The 24,085-nt window shown below is 37.8% G+C and overlaps 1 long non-coding RNA gene across 1 annotated transcript in view; it reads left to right on the plus strand.

The window, feature by feature from the left end:
* The first annotated feature begins 1,430 nt into the window (after window positions 1-1,430).
* The window catches only part of LOC112410701 (uncharacterized), a 42,375-nt gene continuing 19,720 nt past the window's right edge, over window positions 1,431-24,085 (plus strand). The window contains exon 1 of the long non-coding RNA XR_003005475.1: window positions 1,431-1,606. This is a non-coding gene — a long non-coding RNA (uncharacterized LOC112410701). The remainder of the gene's footprint in view (window positions 1,607-24,085) is intronic.

Below are 24,085 nucleotides of genomic sequence, written 5' to 3' on the forward strand. Positions count from 1 at the left end.
ATGGGACTTATATGTAATTTTGTGTTCATACATACATTTACATCCTTCTAGCGATGACTATTCAATGAATACATGAATGAACAAACTAGATGAATACAAGTTTCCCACTGCCGTATGCTATGTGATGTTCTAGACACAGGAAAGAAAGTTTTCACCCAAAGATTCTCTGAATTTGAATTTTGCTGTTTTCAGTTTTGGAGATAAGTTCTTTGCCATTCTTGTTTAAACATAGCTTTGACTTTCTAAAAGTATACAAAATATTTCAGAAATGAACTACATTTACTTGTAGCTGTTTCATGCTACAAGAATAGCTCTAATTATTTCTTCTCTGGTAGTTAAAAATCCTTTCAACAGCTGGCTGAGAAAAATAAAGCGCATCTTGATTTCAGTTTTTCACCTTGGTATCCATTTAAGGATTACATTTCAAAAGAACGTGCTTATAATGAAGAAAAACCATGCCAGTGTCAAGATTTATTCTTTCAGCTGATAGTTAATTAAATAAAACAAAGTCAACATTCATGTATTTTCATCAGTGAGGAAGAAAAAACAATTAGAAAGCAGCCCCAGAGGAGAAGGCATGATCCTGTATACATCAGTGTCAGCTCTGCAATACTTAGTTGTTTAACGTCTGGTGAACATACACTTCTTCTGAACTTTAGTTCACCTGTAAAGAAAGTCAGGATGGACTGTGTCTTCTCAAAAAATCCTCCTGGTTTAATACCGTGTATTTTAAGTCAGAAAATTGAAGAGCGTAAACCCAATTTGAACACTCTGAAAACATTTCATATAAAATGAGCCTGAACACCCAATCCACTGCAGATGATTCAATTTACATAATGTGGCAGGGAGACTTCTCCGTAACTCTGCAGGCATGGTCACACATTGTTTGTTTACACATAGATCAAGGGTTTCCTGCTGCACTTAAAAAAAGAAATGGGAAGAGGCAAGATTGCTGGTTATGAAATTCTGTAAGAACCTTCTATAAACCTTTCCTGATTCAACATGCAGTGTTATACATAGCTAATGTAAAATCTATTTATGAAGTGTATGTTTAGCAATGTCCGGACAGGTAACTTAGGTGTCTGGGCTACAAGAATACATGCCTAACTTAATGTCTTTCTGCTGACTTCTTGATCTCAGAGAAAAGATTTGACTTTTAATGTGTTTTTAAATTGTAGGTCTCTGAGACAGAGACCTCCTTCTCATACTCTGATCTTCCTCCAAGACTTTAGAATGTCAACCTGAAACAAATCATTCTGAGTTTTTAGAGTCAGTTAGCTGTCCACTAAAAATCCCCATGCTCCTTCTGCAGTGTAGAGCTGTGTCTGCAAAATGACTGCTCCGCCCATCTGTATTTCCTAACTCCTCTTCCTGGGGAATTGTATTGTGGCCACATAACTAATTCTGGCCAGTGCACTGTGAATGGAAGTTACACGTTACACCTCTAGGCTGACATCTCCTTGTCCATCCTCTCTTATTCTATTTGCCAGCTGAGAGCAAAGGACTCCATTGTCCCAGGAGATGGCAAAATCACAAGAGAGAAAGAAGCTGGCTTTCTGAATTACCAGGTGGAAGGCAAACTTTACACATCCCAGCGGACTGTCACGTGAGTGAGAAATTAATTACTATTGTGTTAAGCCAAGGACAGGCAGGGTACTGGGTTTTTTTTTTTTTTTTAGCACTTAAGACTTCCTTGATTCAAACACTATAGGCAAAGACACTTGAGGATATACTTTTCATATTCATTAAAAAAAAAACAATTGATATTTGTTTTCATTTTGTAAATAAGTTATCCGGTAGAGATCTTCCTTATATCTAACATTGAAGAATTTTAAAATACCAGCCCTATGCCTCATATTGATATGTATTTACTCAATATTATACCTATGGTTGTCTGCATTGCTTAATCTGTTATGTTCAGTGGTAAGCCATGACACTTTGGACAGAGATAACATGACACCTTGGACAGGAATAAAAGTAAATGAAAAATTCATGCTCCATTCCTGTTAAGGCTACCCTTTAGGCAGCCAGTTTTCTCCCTCTTTTCAGTTCAATTACTTCCCTGATTCTTCTGACGGTGGTAGGAGGTATTCCTCGTGGAGTAGCTCTTGCTGAAGCGATCCTGCAGTATCTCTAGAAAATTTTCTGGTGAGGTGTGGGTGGGAAAATCAGTATTTATCAAAATGTGTACTTACTTTTTTAACTTATTCTCACATCTCAAAACAAGATACAAGTATTATATGGCCAAGCACTGCAGAAAATGTTTGTCTAAATTCTGGTGTATATATATTTAAGAGACTTCCTCGGGGGCACTTTCCCAGTCATTACAACAGCAAAATCAACAGCAACAAAAATCTCAGCTTTAAAATGATTTCCTTCAGTAACCTCTCCATTGTGATTCCAACCAGCTTAATGATATGAAGTTGTGCTTTTCACTCTTTTACAATGCTAGCATTGCACAGATGCTCCTTTCAGGTGGAAAGCACAGCTGTCTATTAACATTAACATTTCCTCCAGAAGCACAAAGATATACACTGCGGGAAAGCCTTTTACAAAATTATAAAAGAAGCTTCTTTTTTCCCCCAACTCTAGGATATATGAAGTTTCAACCTTAGCGACTTTAAAACAGTAATCGCTTTATAACTGTTAGGATTTTCTTGTAAACCAAGAAAGGATCAGATGAAATTTCAAGAATATGCATAAACCATTCACTATAACAATACTTTAAGAATTGATTTGTATATGTGTTCAGTGACTTCAGTTTTCAAGATGTCCAAGTAGAATACTAAATCCAAAAGCATAAATTTATTTATGCAATTCTTCTTGTGAGGATATTGCCAAAGGAAACAATTCTAAATTTAAATGCACTTGTACATACCATTAGATTGAATGGATCAACTTTAACATTTTCTAAGTACTACTGTGTGTAATTACTGTTTTGCGTTAAGAAGCAGAGACCCTTCCTGAAAATATGCAGCAACATTTAAGTATTGTATTAGAAGAAATACATACAGGAATAATGTTTGATGGGCCACTGGATATACTATATTTACCGAATATCTATCCTGTAAATTCCATTCCCTCTGCACAAAATGTGTTTGTACCAAAGCCTCTGATACTCATCTGTGAATTAATATTGAGACCCATCTGGTTCCTTCTGTGACAGTATTGCTGTTCTCACAATTTAGATCCACTTGCACACTTGACTCCACCTCATATTCTGGGGAAAACCTCATGGCTAGTCTGGGAAATGTAAAGGGAGGTACAGACTTTAAATTGGCTCAGTACCGTCAGCCCAGCTAGACTCATTCTTTATTGCTGTGTGTGAGCAAGCCACGACTTCTTCTACCAGATCTCACCGGACAATCTCGGCTTCTCCCCTTCTGTGTGAGTCCTGTCTTCCATGGTTAGCGACGTGGCCTGACTGGGCTTAGGGTCCTACCCTATAAACTCTAGTTTCTACACATGGGACTTTGCCACATAATACCAAAATTTCTTAAATACTTACCAACTACTGGGGTCTCAAACTTAATCTCCCTGGGAGTTAGGTGGCTGAAGCTCAGCAACCTATTTGAAACATGAGAAAAAGTCAGGAGACTTGCAGAGGGCTGGCCCTGACGTTCCTGTCCGGAGAACCAGCACCTTGACTGCCTATCCCCAAACATCTCGCATGTGAGGATTCACCCTCATGTGTTAAGTGGCCATTCTACTGTGTCTGTTACTAACAGCCAGCTATAGCCAGCTATTAGTAACACATACAGTCCAAGAACATCTTGCTTTCCTCTGAGAACTGACATTTTTTTCCCTTTTGATAATCAGAGCAAAGCTCTTAACCTCTTGCTCTGGCTGCCAGAAATCTTAGTGCCAACTTTTGATGGTTTATCATAGCAATTGTGGTGCTCTTTATCATTGTTTCACGTGTTCTCTTATGCACTCTTAACTGTTTTTCTCTTCCTATTTCTGTCTCTCTGTAAACTTATTTGAAAAGAGAAAAGACAGGAATTTTTTTTTTCTTTTTTGCGGTACGCGGGCCTCTCACTGTTGTGGCCTCTCCCGTTGTGGAGCACAGGCTCCGGACGCGAAGGCTCAGCGGCCATGGCTCACGGGCCCAGCCGCTCCGCGGCATGTGGGATCTTCCCAGACCGGGGCACGAACCCGTGTCCCCTGCCTCGGCAGGCGGACTCTCAACCACTGCGCCACCAGAGAAGCCCGGGGTTTAATTTTTAATGGATTTATTGGCAGCTCTTCATAAGAATTATATAAAATCCCCTAGATACGTAACTTGATCCTTTTTATGGTTGATCCTCTTATTGTTCTGGATATCAGATGTCATTAGTCATTAAACTAAAGAAACATTTTAAGCATGTATGCTTCACCAGGCTCCAGGCTAATGCCAGGGAGAGGGAAGTAAACGACAGTTATGGACCTACTGCTCATACAGTTTATAGGATCAAGTACACCTTACAAATAATTTGTTTTACTTTTATCAGTTAGAACAATTAAGTGAATATTTAAACCAAGATCTCACTCAAGTTTACTTTAAATTGATGCTGACTATTAAATACTTGAAAAATAAAAATAAAAGTGTTTTTTTTTTTTCTGAAAACATCAGAAGGTTGAGCTCCCACTTGTGTCATGATTTCTTCTTCTATCTTGATTTCAACTTTGGTCTCATGAAGGCTAATGATTTGGGGTTAGCTTTCGTGAACTCACATCTTTATTAATATTCAATGCCATATTATTCCAAAGATAAAAACTGGAAACTGTACTTACTGAAAGCATTTTAAGAGAACTATCTGAGCTGGTGATCTACACAGGGACAGCATTCCCCGTGTACCTTGTTACTTGAAATGTACCCTGAAGTAGGAAGAATATACATAAAAGGGATGATTTGTTCTCCAGAGTAATGAAATGCTATTGTTTGAAAATACGGCAGTAAATATAAACTGAATGAATGCGCAAATAAAAATGCAGTGTTAAAAAAAAAACTGCAGTTAATCCAGAACCCAAATAAACAGATAATGCAAAGAGCCGGAAGTTGGATCTTAACACTGTGTAATGATGATGTTTTCAAGACACAGCAGAATACTCAGGTTTCTTTGAAGATACCAAACAAAGATTAAATTGGGCTCATTAAAGAGCTGTAATAAGCATTTCTTATAAAGTTTCAAAAGTCTAGTTTTTGAAAGTTGGTAATTCATGTGATAAATACTTTTCAGTAAACCAGAATATCAGTTCTGTAAGCTATCTCTATTTTTAAAGTTTACATTCACTGCAAGAATATTTACCTAAACATATCCTAGAAGAGCCACTGTTTTCTTTTTAATATTAGCCTTCTTTTTAACTGCAGCAAACACAGTCATTTCTAAATGGAGGAGGCAAATACCTTGCAGGAACACTTGTCCCCTTCAAGGGGGATTAGGCAAATGTTCCACCACAGCTTCTCAGAAAGCCACAGGTCATCTGGCCTTTTTGCCACCTCTGCATTTTGCTCAGTAGAAACAGCATCTGCTCAGTTGTTTCTAGATTGCTGAGGAATGTGCTTACACAAGTTTGGAGAAGAACAAAGCTTCCTGTGCGCTCTCTCAATTGGGGGTGAGCTAGCAGCCCTCAGTACTTTCATGCTTGAATAGGAAATTGCATATTAACTGATGGCAGGGGAAATGTTCCATTCCTAGAAAAGGATAGAATATGCAAAACATCCTGTTTAGTGTAGTGTGGTGAAAAGAGCATAGGGCCGTGGAGATGACTGACCTTGTTTTTAGGGCCTGCTGTGTCGCAGAGAATTATGTGACCATCCATCACATAGAATGTCTCACCTACATTACAAAACTAGTAGGAAAATGAGATGTGGTAAAGAGATAAGGAAAGATCTTAAAGATGCAGATTCCTCTGTAAATACTAACTGACCACAGGGATCCCATGGAACCTCATCCTTCACACAAGGATGGCTTAGAAAACCCACACTTTCCAAATGAGTTTTCCCTCTTTCACCCTACCTTCCCCTAGATAAATCCTCAAACTGATTTGCCTTGAAGGTTTAGACACATTCATTGTCTGACCCCTTTATCTCAATGTTTCACAAACTCTCCCTTGTCTTTTCACCTGCCACTAATATATCCCAGTTACTATAATGACCCAAGACATGCCCATTTAGTCAGAAAATTGCAGATGCTGACTTCAATTCAGTTCCAGTTATTTCCCAATAATATAATCATTGTCTTTTGTCAGTATAAGAACTCTTTAGACTATAAGAAGCTTCAGCTCCCAATTACTTACTGCCCTTTTGTGCCTAAATAAGTGGTTGTCAACTAGGTTTCCTTTCTTAGTGATGGTTAAAGTTTTTTAAGATACATGGCCTCATTAAGACTGAAAGGCTGGAAGACATCTATATTTTTCCTAAGTGTCAGTTCATCATTTTTTAAGCAATATCATAATAGATATAATCAAAGATTTGACATGGAGACTTCCTGCCTGAGTTAATACTAGTTTTCATATTTGAATACCGAGGAATGGGGTCCTCAGGGATTATATTTGGCCAAACATAGAAAAACAAACAATTGTTACTAACATCGCTCCTTTAAACATTTTCACTCATTATCTCTTATTTTTCATTTAAACAAATTATACTGAATATATCTCAAAGTCTCAGAGCCTCAGTTAGAAGGGTAGAAAAAATACTGTACAAAGATATCCAGAGAGTAATTGTCACACTGATGACCTCGGAAGAAGCCTACCTTGGGCTTTTCAGGGAACTTAGACCACTGCTTCCTGGGTCAAGGTGTCCTTTTAAAGGCAGACTGAGGCAGAGGAGTTCCTCTATTGCTTTAATTTATTTCTGTCACTGCCTCTCCCATGTGGGAATCATGCTCCGCTCTCCTGACTACGAATGCTACCAGGTCTCACCTGAAGAATCAGTATATCCTGGGAGCATTTCTCTACTAGGTACCCTGTTGGGACAGGAGGTAAGAAAAAGAAAAAGGAAAGGAGCTGGTTTACAAGTGGTTCCCTTCACAGGAGATTAAGTTCAGATATAACCTGAAACGTGAAGATTTCAGTTTATTCAAACTGACAGACCTTCCACTGTAGCATTTTTGTATGCTAATAACTGGCCAAATTATCTTTATGAAAAACAAAGGAGCATTTATTTCCACTTAGATAAGTCAAATCCGTTGTGTTTGTGAAATTTCCAGAGAGTTAATCATGCCTAGATTTAGCTATGCTCTTTTAAATAATGTATGCACAGTAACATAAAATTAGCAGAAGGTGACAAATTCAGCCAGCAAATTGATGAACTCTACCCAGATGCTACATTTTGCATTGGAAATTACTTTGAAGAAAACTAGGACAGAAATATTGAACCAGGAAACAATATTTTGCAGAAGATTATGTATGGAATAAAATCCATGTTGGATTACTTAAACCCAAACCATTTGTATTAGTACAATATTTATATTAGTACAATATTCAGTCAGGCAAAAGATTGTTGTATCTAAACTGTCAGCTGTTTTGCAGTGAAGTGTGGCCATATGTAAAAACATTGTTTGAGGTTCCAAAACATTATTTCTCTCTTTTGCATCAGGTTCCAAATGCACGCTATCACCTGCACATATGCTTGAGCATTCCTACCTCCCAATATGATCAATATCATTCCATCAAACCAAACTATGCCTTACATCTCATTTGAAGTACATTTGATAAAATATACTTTTATAATTCCAGTCTTCATATTATTTCATATTAACAACAACAAAAAAAAACAAGAAAAAGAAATGATCTTTTCAAATGACTTACAGTCAAGAAAACATGCCCCTTTTACCTATTGGAAAGTATAAATACAGAAACCACACCCAATTTCATAACCTGTCAATAGTGCTGATACCTGCACCCATGCCTTTCTTTATACCTTGTGAACATTAATGGGTGGGGAATGTATAGAGTGAAGAGCATTAGCTCTCTGAGAACAAAATATATTTTAATAGCTATTGAAAGTAGAACAGGAAAAATGAAGGAAATAGGTTATGCAGAAGAGATTAAATTTCATCAGATTTCTTGGTTATCACATATAAATAACTAAATCCATTTTATGTAGATCAAAGTCCAATCTGAAATATGCTTCTTTATCCATTCATCTGTCGATGGACACTTAGAATAAAGAAGATGTGACACATATATACAATGGAATATTAGCCATAAAAAGAAATGAAATTGAGTTATTTGTAGTGAGGTGGATGAACACAGAGTCTGTCATTCGGAGTGAAGTAAGTCAGAAAGAGAAAAACAAATACTGTATACTAACATATATATATGGAATTAAAAAAAAAATGATTCTGGGACTTCCCTGGTGGCACAGTGGTTAGGAATCTGCCTGACAATGCAGGGGACGCGGGTTCGATCCCTGGTGTGGGAAGATCCCATATGCCATGGAGCAACTAAGCCTATTTTAAATGGAGATCCCACATGCCACGGAGTAACTAAGTAACTAAAGGTTTTAAAAATATTCTGAACTTCAGTTACTGTTTCCCAATTCCAAGGTATGAAATGAAGTCCTTGCTTGAGGATCATGAATTTAATAACTTCAATATACCCTAGAATGCCATCCAGGAAAAAAATTAAAGTGTGCATTGCATCCTGAAAGCCAAGGAGGGCCTCTCGATGCTCTAGATAAAACCAAGTTCAATTTCCAAAATCCAAGTTAGTTAGGCTTGGTATAAGCATGCCAAACCTCTTAATCTTCACGATCTTTGGGGATTTTTTTTGTTGATAGATAGAGAATTAGTGAGACAGTGTCTGGATTGCTATGAATCCTTCCCACAATTCAAAAAATAGCTAAAAGCAAATAATATCAATGATAAAAGTGGGTCAGTGACACTATTCTTGATCGTGAAGGACTATAAATAAATACTATTTTGCAAACATTTTCTCTCTTTTGTGAAAGAAAATTGAATGTCTGTTTGCTGAAGTTAAAGCAATCTGAAATTCAATTTGTAGGCTATAGATCTGATTTAGTAGCATGTACACAAACATCTTTAGGCCAGGATAAAGATTTACTTCAGTGTGCGTCCAGCTAACTCGTTTTCTTTCCCTTGACAAATTGTAGTTTTGCACTGACTTTCTGAGAATAACTGGGATGCAAAACTTAGTGTTTATTTGGGTAGTGAATTGACTCTATCACTGAAAATAAATGGCCTACTTTTCTTGTTAAAGCCTTCACAGATCTATACAATAAAATATGTTTATAGGTCACTGAGTGGATGGTAGATTCCCTGTGAAATCTCAGAGAGTTAAGAAAAAAAGTGACTTTTCTCAAAATAGGTATTGAAGTTCAAAAGAGATACACATTTTTTTCTTTTCTTGTTTTTAGAGTATATTTGATTTACAATGTTGTGTTACTTTCTGCTGTACAGCAAAGTGAATCAGTTACACATATACATGTATCCACTCTTTTTTAGATTCTTTTCCCATATGTCATTACAGAGTATTGAGTAGAGTTCCCTGTGCTATATAGCAGGTTCATTAGTTATCTATTTTATATAGAGTAGTGTGTATATGTCAATCCCAATTTCCCAATTTGTCCCTCCCTTTCCCTTTCCCTTTCTCCCCTGGTAACTATCAGTTTCTTTTCTACATCTGTGACTCAACTTCTGTTTTGTAAATAAGTTTATTCGTATCATTTTTTAGATTCCACATATGAGAGATATCATATGATGTTTGTCTTTCTCTGACTTACTTTATCCAGTATGACAATCTCTAGGTCCATCCATGTTGCTGCAAATGACATTATTTTGTTCTTTTTAATGGCTGAGTAATATTCCATTGTATGTATGTACCATATCTTCTTTATCCATTCATCTGTTATTGGACATTTAGGTTGCTTCCATGTCCTGGCTGTTGTAAATAGTGCTGCAGTGAACATTGGGGTGCATGGCTCTTTTTGAATTACGGTTTTATCTGGATATATGCCCAAGACTGGATTGCAGGATCATATGGTAGCTCTATTTTTAGTTTTTTAAGGAACCTCCATACTGTTCTCCATAATGGTTGTACCAATTTACATTCCGAGCAACAGTGTAGGAGTGTTCCCTTTTTCCCACACCCTCTCCAGCATTTATTACTTGTAGACTGTTTGATGATGGCCATTCTGACTAATGTGAGGTAATACCTCACTGTAGTTTTGATTTGCATTTATCTAATAATTAATGATGTTGAGAATCTTTTCATGTGCTTTTTGCCCATCTGTATGTCTTCTTTGGAGAAACATCCAAAGATTTAGATCTTCCGCCCATTTTTTGATTGGGTTGTTTGTTTTTTTGACATTGAGCTGCATAAGCTGTTTATATATTTTGGAAATTAATCCCTTGTCGGCTGCTTCGTTTGCAAATACTTTCTCCCGTTCTGTGGGTTGTCTTTTCATTTTGTTTATGGTTTCCTTTGCTGTGCAAAAGCTTTTAAGTTTAATTGGGTTCCATTTGTTTGCTTTTATTTTCATTACTCTAGGAGGTGGATCAAAAAAGATCTTGCTGCAATTTATGTCAAAGAGTGTTCTGCCTATGTTTTCCTCTAAGAGTTTTATAGTATCTGGCCTTACATTTAGGTTTTTAATCCATTTTGAGTTTATTTTTGTGTATGGTATTAGGGAGTGTTCTAATTCCCTTCTTTTACATGTAGTTGCCCTGTTTTCCCAGCACCACTTATTGAAGACACTGTCTTTTCTCCATTGTATAGTCTTGCCTCCTTTGTCATAGATTAGGTTGCCATAGGTACCTGGATATATCTCTGGACTTTCTATACTGTTCCATTGATCTATATTTATTTCTGCGCCAATACTATGCTGTTTTGATTACTGTAGCTTTATTAGTGTAGTCTGAAGTCAGGGAGCCTGATTCCTCCAGCTCTGTTTTTCTTTCTCAAGATTGCTTTGGCTGAGATACACATTTGAATGTCATTTTAAAACCAGGAATAAACAGATATTATCAAAGGCCTCAATTTACTTTTGTTTTCCATTAGAAATGGACAATCTCTTTTTTTATATATAACATCTTTATTGCAGTATAACTACTTTTTTTTTCTTAAATAAATTTATTTATTTTATTTTTGGCTGCGTTGGGTCTTCATTGCTGCACACGGTGAGGGCGGGCTACTCTTCGTTGCGGTGTGCGGGCTTCTCAGTGCAGTGGCTTTTCTTGTACGGAGCACAGGCTTTAGGTGCACAGGCTTCACTAGTTGTGGCTCGCGGGCTCTAGGGTGCAGGCTCAGTAGTTGTGGTGCATGGGCTTAGTTGTTCCACGGCATATGGGATCTTCCCAGACCAGGGCTCGAACCCGTGTCCCCTGCACTGGCAGGTGGATTCTTAAACCACTGCGCCACCAGGGAAGCCTGACAATCTGTCTTTTAAACAAAAAATCAAACTGAGACACTGAAGCTTTATACAATGATAGACTTTAGTATTTTAATTTAGTGTGTGTTTGCTTGTTTAATGTGGGAAATTGAAACCTGCTGGTAGGAGAGGTCAGACGAGAAAGTCAATGTCACTGGGAGAGACTGAACAAAAGCTAAAATAGTGGTACCCCAGCACCAGAGGCTCACAGGAGAAACAAAGGAAGGTAAGGAGAGAGAGACGGAAAGCAAAGCAGTCACTGAGGATGATTCAAATTAAACCTCTAGGTTTCTGCTGTATGAGAATTGTTCTAGCTGAAGTACACAGAGAAGGAAGCCAAATGCACTTACTGGTGACCCAGACACAAGGTTGAGTGTATTAAGAAACACATCAGGCAAAGTTGGGGTCTTTTCACTGTAACCTGATTTTTACCTACTGGCTGCAGCAGTTTTGGACAAGTTGCTCAAACTCTCTGAGCCTCAATGGCCTAATCTATAAAAAGGGGTGTATGTGGGTGTAAAATTAGCCATCTGGGGGATGCCAAGAGCACTGTTATTAGGCTTGTGTTAGCAAATGGAAAAAGAGCTAGCCAGTGTTACCTACTCTTATTAATAACATCAGCAGTTAAACTCCTCTCCTCTCTTTTCCCTCTTTGTTGGTGAGAAGCTTCTTCCATTTCCTTTGGTTTCTGTTTGTCAATTTACACCTCTCATAGGTGTGATGATCTCATGTTGACAGTATTCACTTTCTCTCCATTTTAGCCACCCATACTTAGAACAGACAGTCTTTCTAAAACTGTGGTCATGACTGCTGGCAGCAGAAATCACCCAGATGTGTGCTTTCAGTGGGTATTTATGTGCCCATCCCAAAACGACTGAATCTAAATCTCTGTGGGTGAGACTTAGACATATGCTTTCATAACAAATCCTCGGATTATTTTAGCTGCAGTTTGGAAACCACGTTTCACTCTCTGACTTGTCCTTTGACCTATCTGACCTAATCCGACCTCATCACTTATCCTTTCTTCACTTTGAATAACTATTCATAATATATATCTTTTTCACCTTTTGCTGGCAATTTCAGCACATAGACGGCTCTTCACCCTTTTTTCAACCATCTTATGAGGAATCCGACTCCTGGCCAGAGTAACTGTGTGTGATTTTTCAGGCCTGAACAGAGGCAATTACAGAGGCTTTCCTGACAGGCCTCACAGGGGAGAGCTGCCCTCCCCCACCAGGCTCCGTGCATAGCCTGTGCACTGCAGGCCCTGGAGGGAGTGGCAGGCCTTCCTGGCTGGCCTCGCTCTTCTGCAGATCTGCATTCCTGGCCCAGTGCCTTCGTTTGAGGGCTGCTTTATTTGGGGCCTTCCACAGAGGCCCGTACTCAGACACCTCTGTGAAAACCTCCTTACAGGGGAAAGTGGGAAAAACTTGAAGACACATCTCTGTATTCTAGCTCAGGGCTCAGGACTGCTAACTCTATCCCCTCTCTCTCTCCTGGGCCCCCAGGTTAAGAAAACCTCTGGAACCTTTTGTTTGAGGCCCCCTCAGCAATGAGATGATCCTTACTTCTGCACTGATCCACCTGCCCTAAACCAGGGGCCCTCAAACATGGGAAAAAGGGAGCAGGGTGGGAGTTGGAGCTTTCTCCGGGTTAGCTTCTTGTGGACGCTATCACAGTAAATGATTAAAGCCTTGGCTGTTACTTTCATTTTTGGCTCATTTTTAATTGGCTGCTCTGACACCTGGCAGCTCATCTCTCTCTCCAGTTCAGCTGAGCTCCTGACATCACCATGCTCCAACTCTTTTGCAACTCTTCCCAAATCTGTTATTTAGTATTAGGACATCTGGGGAAAAACAAAACTTTAAAAAAGAATTAATCCTGGTGGAACCTAACTGTTTTCCTTCCCAGGGCCTGCACGGGGCTGCTGACAGCTGCAGGAAAAGCATACCACTGTCCAGACCTTTGAAACTGCAGCTTGATCCGCACCACCCTCAACCAGGCCATCAACATGGCCAGCAATCCTGCTACTTCCTCCTTAGTCCTGCTACGTCAGCCATCATCACCTGGTTTATATTTTCCACCATATCCAACATCTAACCTCACTGTTTCCCCTGTGGGTCCCAGAAGATTCTGTGATTCACAGCTGGTAAAGAAAATAGGAACCAAAGGACAAAAACTTCCTGCCACCAATCTTAAAACCCATCTTTTTCCCTTGTTTACAGTGAAGTCTCCCTTCTATTTTCTACACACAATATCTTTATCTGTGCTCTACTCATTATTTCCCACCTTCTCAAGGACTTTATTATATTGATATTTCCACCTCTTTCCTGCGTTGACAAACCTCTTGCACTCTGCAGGCTGCTTGACGTTAACCTTTAAACATCCTCAGATTTCTTCCCACTTTAAAATAAAAAATAAGCAGCCCCACATCTCCCCCTAGCTAGAAGTAATTCTTTCAACTATTTGGAAATTCTAGCCTATAGATAGCTCTACTTTCTTGCTATTTAGTACTTGAAATGTAGCTGGTGCAACTAAGAAAATTATTTTTTAAATATTATTTAATTTTGATTAATTTCTGTTTCAATTTAAACAGGCATAAGTGGCTAGTGGCTATCATATCAGCCAGGCAGACCCAGATAAACACTGGAACTTACATTTCAAAGCTTATCATGACAGCATAACTGGCAATGACAGTAATATCTCAATATAAACAGAAGTTATCTTTTAAGACCTTAGTTATGATATGAAACAGACATAAAATGAGAAATTGACAGTAACACAATAATAGTGGGGGACTTTAACACCCCACTTACAACAGTGGACAGATCATTCAGACAGAATATCAATAAGGAAACACTAGCCTTAAATAATAACATTAGACCAAATGGACTTAATTGATTTTTATAGTGCATTCCACCCAAAAGCAGAAGAATACACGTTCTTTTCAAGTTCGCATGAACATTCTCCAGGATGGATCACATGGTAGGCCACAAAACAAGCCTCAGTAAATTTAAGAAAATTTAAGTTATATCAAGCATCTTTTCTAACTACAATGCTATGAGAGTAGAAATCAACTACAAGAAAAAAAAACTGCAAAAAACACAAACATGTGGAGGCTAAACCATATGCTACTATACAACCAATGCATCACTGAAGAAATCAAAAAGGAAATCAAAAAATACCTAGAGACAAATGAAAACATAATGATCCAAAACCTATGGGACGCAGCAAAGGCAGTTCTAGGAGGGACATGTACTGTGATATGAGCTTACCTTAGGAAACAAGAAAAATCTCAAGTAAACTATGTAACCTTACACCTAAAGCAACTAGAGAAAGAATAAACAAAACCCAAAGTCAGTAGAAGTAAAGATCAGAGCAGAGATAAGTGAAATAGAGACTAAAAAAACGGCAGTAAAGATCAATGAAACTAAAACCTGGTTCCTTGAAGAGATAAACAAAATTGATAAACCTTTAGCCAGACTCAACAAGAAAAAAAGAGAGAGGGCCCAACTCAATAAAATCAGAAATGAAAAAGGAGAATTTACAATTGACACCACAGAAACACAAAGGATCATAAGAGACTAATATGAGCAACTCTATGCCAATAAGATGGACAACCTAGAAAAGATTGGCAAATTCTTAAAAAGATACTGTCTCCCAAGACTGAACCAGGAGAAATAGAAAATATGCACAGACCAATTACCAGTACTGAAATTGAATCAGTAATTTTAAAACTCCCAACAAACAAAAGCTGGGACCAGATGGCTTCACAAGTGAAGTCTACCAAGCATTTAGAGAAGAGTTAACGCCTATCCTTCTGAAACTATTCCAGTTTAATTCATTTTTATGTCATTGTCTCCCACCTTCCAACTCTTTTTTTTTTTTTTTGCGGTACACGGGCTTCTCACTGCTGTGGCCTCTTCCGTTGCGGAGCACAGGCTCTGGACGCGCAGGCCCAGCGGCCATGGCTCACGGGCCCAGCCGCTCTGCGGCATGTGGCATCTTCCCGGACCGGGGCACGAACCCATGTCCCCTGCATCGGCAGGCGGACTCTCAACCACTGCGCCACCAGGGAAGCCCCCACCTTCCAACTCTTGTCTCAACAATCTGTATAGAAAATAACTCCAGTATTTGCTCAATGACCCTAAGACTAGCAATGGCTATGTGACATTAACAATATGCATGCAATAATTTTTAAAAATCATAATCAGATATCTTACTAGGAAAATGGAATACGAATTGCATGAGCAAAGCTGATGCTGTGCTACTCATGAACTCGGGAAGAACAGTAATCCTGAGAAGAGCTGCCTGAGGTGCACTCAGCAGCGCAACTATTAACAAACTACACATAAGCATTTTCCCACCATCAGACGTGGAGGCCGTTTTGTGAGCAGCACTAAGAAGCTCACTGAGAGTTCAGGGGTATTTTTCAGAACTGAGTTCACGCTATATCACAGCATATACTCTATGAGGACCCTTGGGAAAAATTCCCTTCAGTGTAAGAACCAGACGTACTTCTGAAAAATTAGTTTGCTTTTCTTTTATGGACATTAAGTATAGTGTAAATGATCTTGTTTGCCCAGTTTTTTGTAAGAAATCCTGAAGCCAGTTTCTCAATTCACCATCAGCAGACATAGCTGCCTCGCATGTTTTATTTTTGTTATAAAAGCACATTATGGTTTTATCTTATTTTTTAGCAAAAAAGAAAAATTGATTTTTTTTGATTTCCCCATTTCCTTGGTTAATTTTGGATGTCATAGCATCTCACTCTGCATAGTCTCTCAACACACAGTCCAATTTAAACATACATATTTGTCTTCTCTTCTCCTAGAGACCCATAGTTCATAATCTATTTACATTAATTAAATATTTCAGATAAATAAAACAAATCAATGATGCAGTTATTTTAACATTCTGTTGCACCAGGAAATATACAAACAGTAAAATCAATGAGTTCAACCCTGATAAAACTCTTACTGTGTTACTGCTAGTGCAAAAAGCAAAACAGAAAATGCTACCCACCAGCATTTATGCATAAATATCATCTATTCATTAGGTAATTTATTTCTCCAAATGCTTTGCCTAAATAAGTTAACTGAGCTCAGAAAACCAAATAGTTTGAGAAACAATTCAGGTGTGTCTCTTAGGCATCAAATACCATACAAAACAAAACATGCTTAGGCTAATAAGCAAACCAAGAGCCAGAGGCAAGCTCTTGTGAATTCATTTCTCTCTGTGCCAAAAGAAGGAGATTTTCTTTTAAGCACTGTGATGAGGGGAAAGGAGGGTAGTAAGACAAGCTTACACGTCCCCAAAGATTGTTCAGCGTCAATGAGAATTATGCCATGCCTAGACAGTAATACTATCTCTATGCCTTCAATGCTTTCAAGTACTACAAAGCTGGAGAAAAATATTTACTAAAATAAAACATGAGAAGTGAAAGATATTTGCTCAGTTGTGTGACAATTAAGTTACTCAACACATTGATGGTGACAATATGTACCTTGAATGTTGCACTTTTCCCACAATACATGGAAAACTTTTAGGGAAGTCAATATTTATATAAATACTCTCTTTTGTGGAGTACCGCAGAGGAAAGGTAAGCAGGCATAGCTTTCCATGATCAAATTTTCCTTGTGTCTTCTCTTTTCTTTCTAACAACTGCTGCTACCACCACCACCTTCCCACGAGGGCGATCTTTTTGACTAGATGTATGTAAATTCCATTTTTCCTTGGTTTAGCTAAGGAAGATTTAGCTAAGGAATTCTCTAAAAGATTCTTACTATTAAATTCAAGGAACATAATACAAGATGAAATAAAACAGAATTACAAAAATAATAAAACAAACAACAACAAACTTCAGAAGTCCAGAAACATAACTGTTGACAAAGAATCTATTTATTTTCATTCCATGATAAATAAAGTTCAAGCAAAAATCAAAAAATGTTCTGGCATGCAGAAGTTTACAGGTTGATTTCCCTCCTGAAAATCTCTCCAGGGGTTTCACTCAGTACAGTCAAACTCCTTCATAGGTTTTTCATAAGCTGGCCCCAATACACCTCTCCAGCTTACCTCAACTGTGTCACTTTCCTTGCCTTATCAGCTGTTCCTTCTCTCACGAGAAATCCCGACACCTACTCTCACCAGAAAAAATGTCAAGTCCATAGCACCTTATGTGAGATGCTTTCCTTGAAATTCCATGGCAGAGGTAACAGCTTTTTTATGTCACCACTTTTTGAATATAATTTCCATATTTATTTACCCCTCATTATAATGCATTTTCCTCAGTAGTTGCTTTGAAGATTGTCTGCCCTACCAAACTATAAGCTCATTATCCTACAGATGAATTATCTTTCTATTCTCAGGAATTAACAAACTAGCTGATCCACTGTATCATGTCCTAAGTCTTTACTGAATTAGTAAAATTGAAATGTAGGATGCTTCAAATCCCAATACAATTTTTTTAATCTTACTAATATTTTCCTGCTCATCACAATCATGTACTATTGAGTTTTGTTCCTCTTCCACTTCTTTTTACCAATTTTATAAGGAAAATGTGTATTTCAATGATCATTAAAAAATAGGCACTGAATATAGCATATCATGCTATTTCAAAGTAATTCAGGTTAGGTATTCTTCACCTTGAAAATGACGTTACTTTGATCTTAAAAAGCTAAATAAAAGGCCATAATATCTATAAGTTGTATTTATTATAAAAAAGCAAATGAGCAATATTCTCTTATTTTTACTGGACACTACTTTTTAAAAAACCAAAAGGAATAATAATTATGCAAATGCTGATCTCACCTTCATTTTATCTGCACGGACTTCCATCAAAGTCATATAAAACTATAAAAATTTACATTTGGGGCTTCCCTGGTGGCGCAGTGGTTGAGAATCTGCCTGCTAATGCAGGGGACACGGGTTCGAGCCCTGGTCTGGGAAGATCACACATGCTGCGGAGCACCTGGGCCCGTGAGCCACAACTACTGAGCCTGTGCTCTGCAACAGGAGAGGCCGCGATAGTGAGAGCCCCGTGCACCACGATGAAGAGTGGCCCCCGCTTGCCACAACTAGAGAAAGCCCTTGCACAGAAACGAAGACCCAACACAGCAAAAATAAATAAATTAATTAATAAACTCCTACCCCCCAACATCTTCTTTAAAAAAAAAAAAATTTACATTTGATAATAGTTAAGATGGAAGACAATGTCATAGAAATAATTTTAAAATGTAATCATTGTATCTCTTCAGGGTTTGGGAAGTGAAGTTATAAAAAAGTATATAAAATATCATGTTAAAATGAAAATCATTTTAGATGACAACTACTTTTTTCAGATGAAATAATGAAATGAACTAAAAAATATACATTTTGTTCATCTAGAAATCAAGTTTCTCCCCACGTTCTATTTATTCCATTACTTTCTGAACAGCCTTATCTCAATTTCAGGAATATAATTTATATTTTAAAAAATGAAAATGCCATGAGAGAAAGCATTCATAAATGTATACGAAACAATAAGAAAATATTTGTACAACATTTTCTACTTTGACAGATATGCAATATTTGAATATTGTCTCTATGCCATCTCTCTTTTTAACATAGTCCAAGGATAACACTTTTAAGGTTAGAGCCATAATGCATCAATTTTGATACTGAGAAAATAGCGAAGATCATATTGTAGTTTTATATTTTAAGTCGGTAGATCCCCCCCAGTCCAATTCTCCAAAGCTGAGACTCAACCAAACCCATGTTTAGATTATCCTTCCATTGCTTTAAGATGTAATAATGATAGCCTTGGACAATTTTTAGGCTGGCATTAAATCTTATAGTTGTCCCTAGTTACACCAATAAAGGTGGAGAGGAAGGTAAAACATAAAAAACTGAGCATCTTTAGCAGAGATGATTCTAGAGTTACTGATCAGTGTAAGTCTAATTACTTGCTGTGATACAAAACCACATGCAGTTTTCTCTCTACTCGGGACAACTGGATATCGATGACATCATCATGGATGGCTTTACCTTCCCACATAAATACTGTAAAATTTTAGACATTCCAAAAATATTCAGTAGTTGCACCTTCCTCAGTTCACACATTATTGACCTGGTAAACCTTTTTAGACAAGAGAAACTGTTTGTGTACTCATTAACTATATATTCAGGCTGCACAGTTGAGTTAAGGGATACATTAACTATGAAGTAAACACTTTTGATCTTGCCCTTAAGGTATCATAATAACTTTGCTGTACTAAATACATAACCAGTTGTTTGCTCCCGCTTTATAATTTTGTCAATTGGCAGTACTGACCAGCATTGTTGCTGCACTTTTTTTCTGATACATTTTCAGCATAAAACTTTGTTCGGAATGAACATATTTCTACCAAGAAACCTGAAAATGTCTTGATCCACAACTTCCTAAATGTCCAAAATGTGCATTGAAATCTTGATACACAAAGTTTCCCCCTCCATCCCCTAAAGCTTAAAAAATTAAATCACAAGGGAAAATGATGAGGGATGATCCATTTTTTCATGTCAGGAGTCTCGTATTTATTCTATTTGCATGTTTGTTCATTTATTCAGTAAATATTTATTGAGTTCCTGTTATGTACCAAACACTGGACTAGGTATCAGGGATATGGTGCTGAACTAAATGCAAATGCCCCCACCCCTCGTCCAGCTGAAGTTGCCATCTGATTAGACAGAGGTACTAAATCACTAATTTGTCAAACCAAATATACAATTTAAAATGATGGATATATTCTAAGAAGAAAAATAAATTAGCAAAATAAAGAGGTATGGTTTAAATTTAGGGCTCAGGGAAAGCGTCACACATACAGGTAATTCCTACTCTTGTTGAAGGTCTCTATGTATACACACGCTGTGCACACATACATATTTGTGTGTGTGTTTTAAAATGTGTAGAGATCATATAAATATGTATATATATATATAATATTTATGTACACACATAGATACTTTAACATAAGTAGGAGTTAGATGAGCAAAGGTGGAGAGAAGAGGGAGGAAAGAAGATACAGAATATGCAAGAGGCCTCAGGTCAGAAAGAATTGACAGAAGGCAGGTGTGGCTGCAGCACAGAAAGAGCCCACAGGAGGTAAGCCCAGGATGGAGTACAAGGCCAGATTATGCAGAGCCTTATTGGCTGTATTAGTGATTTTAAATTTTATACTAATACAGTGGGAAGGTTCTGAAGGGTCTTAAAATAGTAGAGCAGCAGGTTTCCTTTCACTGTAATGTATTAAATTATTAGGGTGGGCCTGGGAGGTAATTATGCAGGTGGGGAAACCAAGTATAAAATAGTAGAGACAAAACCTGCCGGTAGATGGCCAAGTTTTTTATACAGAAAGAATGAATAGAAACCAGAACTTTTTGAGGTAAAGACAGGAAATTGTTATGGATTGGTGAGATGTGAAAGAAAAGTTTCTGGCAAGAGCAAGTGGATGGGTGGATTTTTGAGGAAGCACAATGGAGAAGGGAAAGATTTGTAGGAACACGGTGACAAGTTGAGTACATCCCTGTTTATTAATTTGAGATGCCTGTGAGCCGTCTGGTAGACATGTCGAGGAGGAATTAAATGTCTAAGTCGAAAGTGCAAAAGAGAGGCTTGAGATTTACATGTGGGTTCTTCTGATTATGTTTAAAGTCAGGGAATAGATAAGATTGCCAAAGCTGAGAGTACTGATTGCAAGAGAAGACCCAGCATCAACTATAAAGGAACCTAACATATAGAATAAGGGTTCTCATGCAAATCAAAACTACAATGAGATATCATCTCACACTGGTCAGCATGGCCATTATCAAAAAATCTACAGGGCTCCCCTGGTGGCGCAGTGGTTGAGAGTCCGCCTGCTGATGCAGGGGACGCGGGTTCGTGCCCCGGTCCGGGAAGATCCCACATGCCGCGGAGATAAAACTACCATATGACCCAGCAATCCCACTACTGGGCATATACCCTGAGAAAACCATAATTCAAAAAGAGTCATGTACCAAAATGTTCACTGCAGCTCTATTTACAATAGCCAGGACATGGAAGCAACCTAAGTGTCCATCAACAGATGAATGGATAAAGAAGATGTGGCACATATATACAATGGAGTATTACTCAGCCATAAAAAGAAACGAAATTGAGTTATTTGTAGTGAGGTGGATGGACCTAGAGTCTGTCATACAGAGTGAAGTCAGTCAGAAAGAGAAAAACAAATACCGTATGCTAACACATATATATGGAATCTAAAAAAAAAAAAAAATGGTCATGAAGAACCTAGGGGCAAGATGGGAATAAAGACGCAGACCTACTAGAGAATGGACTTGAGGATACGGGGAGGGTAAGCCGGGACGAAGTGAGAGATTGGCATGAACATATATACACTACCAAACGTAAAACAGATAGCTAGTGGGAAGCAGCCGCGTAGCACAGGGAGATCAGCTCTGTGCTTTGTGACCCCTAGAGGGGTGGGATAGGGAAGGTGGGAGGGAGGGAAGAGATATGGGGACATATGTATATGTATAACTGATTCACTTTGTTATAAAGCAGAAACTAACACACCATTGTAAAGTAATTATACTCCAATAAAGATGTTAAAAAAAGATAAGGGCTCTTAGTTTTTTTGTGTATAAAATTTCCCTGGGTATATGATAAAATACAATCCATTCACAGAACGTCTGGTCCAGTAGTTTTGGAATGGAACTCAGAAATATGCATTTTAAAAATATTCCTTATAACTCTGAGGTGGTTGTTTCATTTTAACAATTCTGGTAGTTGCTGCATTGTTTTCAGCTTGAAAAAAACAGGAGGTTAAAAAAAAAAAAAAAAAAAGGATCCTGCACAGTTCTATGTGGAATCTCTTATTTTCAAAAAATGAAAAACTAGGGCTTCCCTGGTGGCACAGTGGTTGAGAGTCCGCCTGCCGATGCAGGGGACGCGGGTTCGTGCCCCGGTCCGGGAAGATCCCACATGCCACGGAGCGGCTGGGCCCGTGAGCCATGGCCGCTGAGCCTGCGCGCCCGGAGCCTGTGCTCCGCAGCGGGAGAGGCCACAACGGTGAGAGGCCCGCGTACCGCAAAAAAAAAAAAAAAGAAAAAGAAAAACTAAAAGTCAATATGCCTGAAGCATGGAGAAAAGTGACAAAAAAATAAGGCTGGAGAAACATGCAAGGACCAAATTGTGTTGGGTCTTGTAGGCTATAAAAAGAATTTGGGGATTTATCTTTAGGATCAGGGGTAGGCATAAAAGGCTTCAAACATAATTGATATGAGCAGATATATGTTTTAGAAAAAAATAACTGGTTGTAGAGATTGGTTTTCATGAAGACTGAATGGAGGGTCCAGCTAATAGTTGCAATTGTCTTGGTAATTAGAACTAGGATGGTGATGGTGTAAATGGAAAGAATAGAGGTTTAAGGAAAATGTGGAAAGAAAAATGGCCAGCATTTACTGATGTATATGATATGAAAAGGGGTAAGAGTGAGGGAAATGTCAGGGTCAGCTCAACAAACCCAGTTTTGGCTTATCTACGTGTTTGGAAGATGGAACCCATCATGGTCACAGGAAATGCTGAAGGAAAAACTGGCTTTGCGGATGTCGTCAGGTGGAGGAGGGAGGATCATGTGTGTTGTTTCTCATATGATGAGCTTGAATGAGACACCAAAAGAAGGATGTTAAAGGGGCCCTACAGTAGGGATGCATAAATATGTGAATGTGCAGATAGTAACTGAAGCTGTGAGTGTGTATATGACCATCTGCGAAGAAGAAATGGCAAAATAGGAACCACTCTCTGAAAAAGAAAGGGATTCCTATGGTGTCACCGTCAAGAAGAGCATTGCTTCCCTGATAAATACCTATTATAATAGACTTATTTGTTTAGGAAACAGGAAAGCATTAAAAAGGACAGCCATAGAAATCCTCAATTATAACATGTATATGACAGTGATGTGAATTAATACTAGGAATTTTATCAGAATCATTCAAATCCAGCTACCTTTTTCTTAAGTAACATTAATTGACAAGGGAAAAGTTACAGTTAAAAAACTTTATTATTTTTCATCTATTTTAATGTCTATTTATCTGAAGTGCAAAACTTTATAAATCAGGTTTATATTGACCTCCCCCCAAATTACCATAAAACATTCTAAGTATATACTACATTTTATTAGTTTGTCAACCCCTTAATGGTGGCTTGTGTGTCAGTGTATCTCCACAACTTGAATATAAATCTGTTGTACCAAGAGCCAGATTATTTGGTTCTTTGAATCTTTTTAAACACTTGGCTCAATTCCGATTATATAATTAATATTCAGTAATTTTTATTAGTTTCTAAATAAAAACTATTAGAATTTTTAGTGCACTAAATGGAAAATGATATGAGCTTCTCTTTTGACTTAATTTTATAAATTTAAGGAACCGACAGCCAAATTATCCCCTACTGTTGAGAGATATCTCTACTGAAAAAGGGAGAAACATTTTATTGATATAAATACATTTAATTTTTATTAAATTTAATACATGACAGGCACCATGAATAATTACTAAGGACTTATACTCTTTAAGAAAAATGGAAAAGCCTTTCTTTACCTCTAGTTAGGAAAAAAAGAAAGTTAATCTGTCACAGCACACACACAAATGCAACCATACACACTATTTTAGGTTATGTGTTTTCTTTTTTTTCTTTTTTTTTTTTTTTTTTTT

The sequence above is a fragment of the Neophocaena asiaeorientalis genome, unplaced genomic scaffold (assembly GCF_003031525.2).
Source record: "Neophocaena asiaeorientalis asiaeorientalis breed wild unplaced genomic scaffold, Neophocaena_asiaeorientalis_V1.1 scaffold635, whole genome shotgun sequence".
Classification (NCBI taxonomy): Eukaryota; Metazoa; Chordata; class Mammalia; order Artiodactyla; family Phocoenidae; genus Neophocaena; species Neophocaena asiaeorientalis.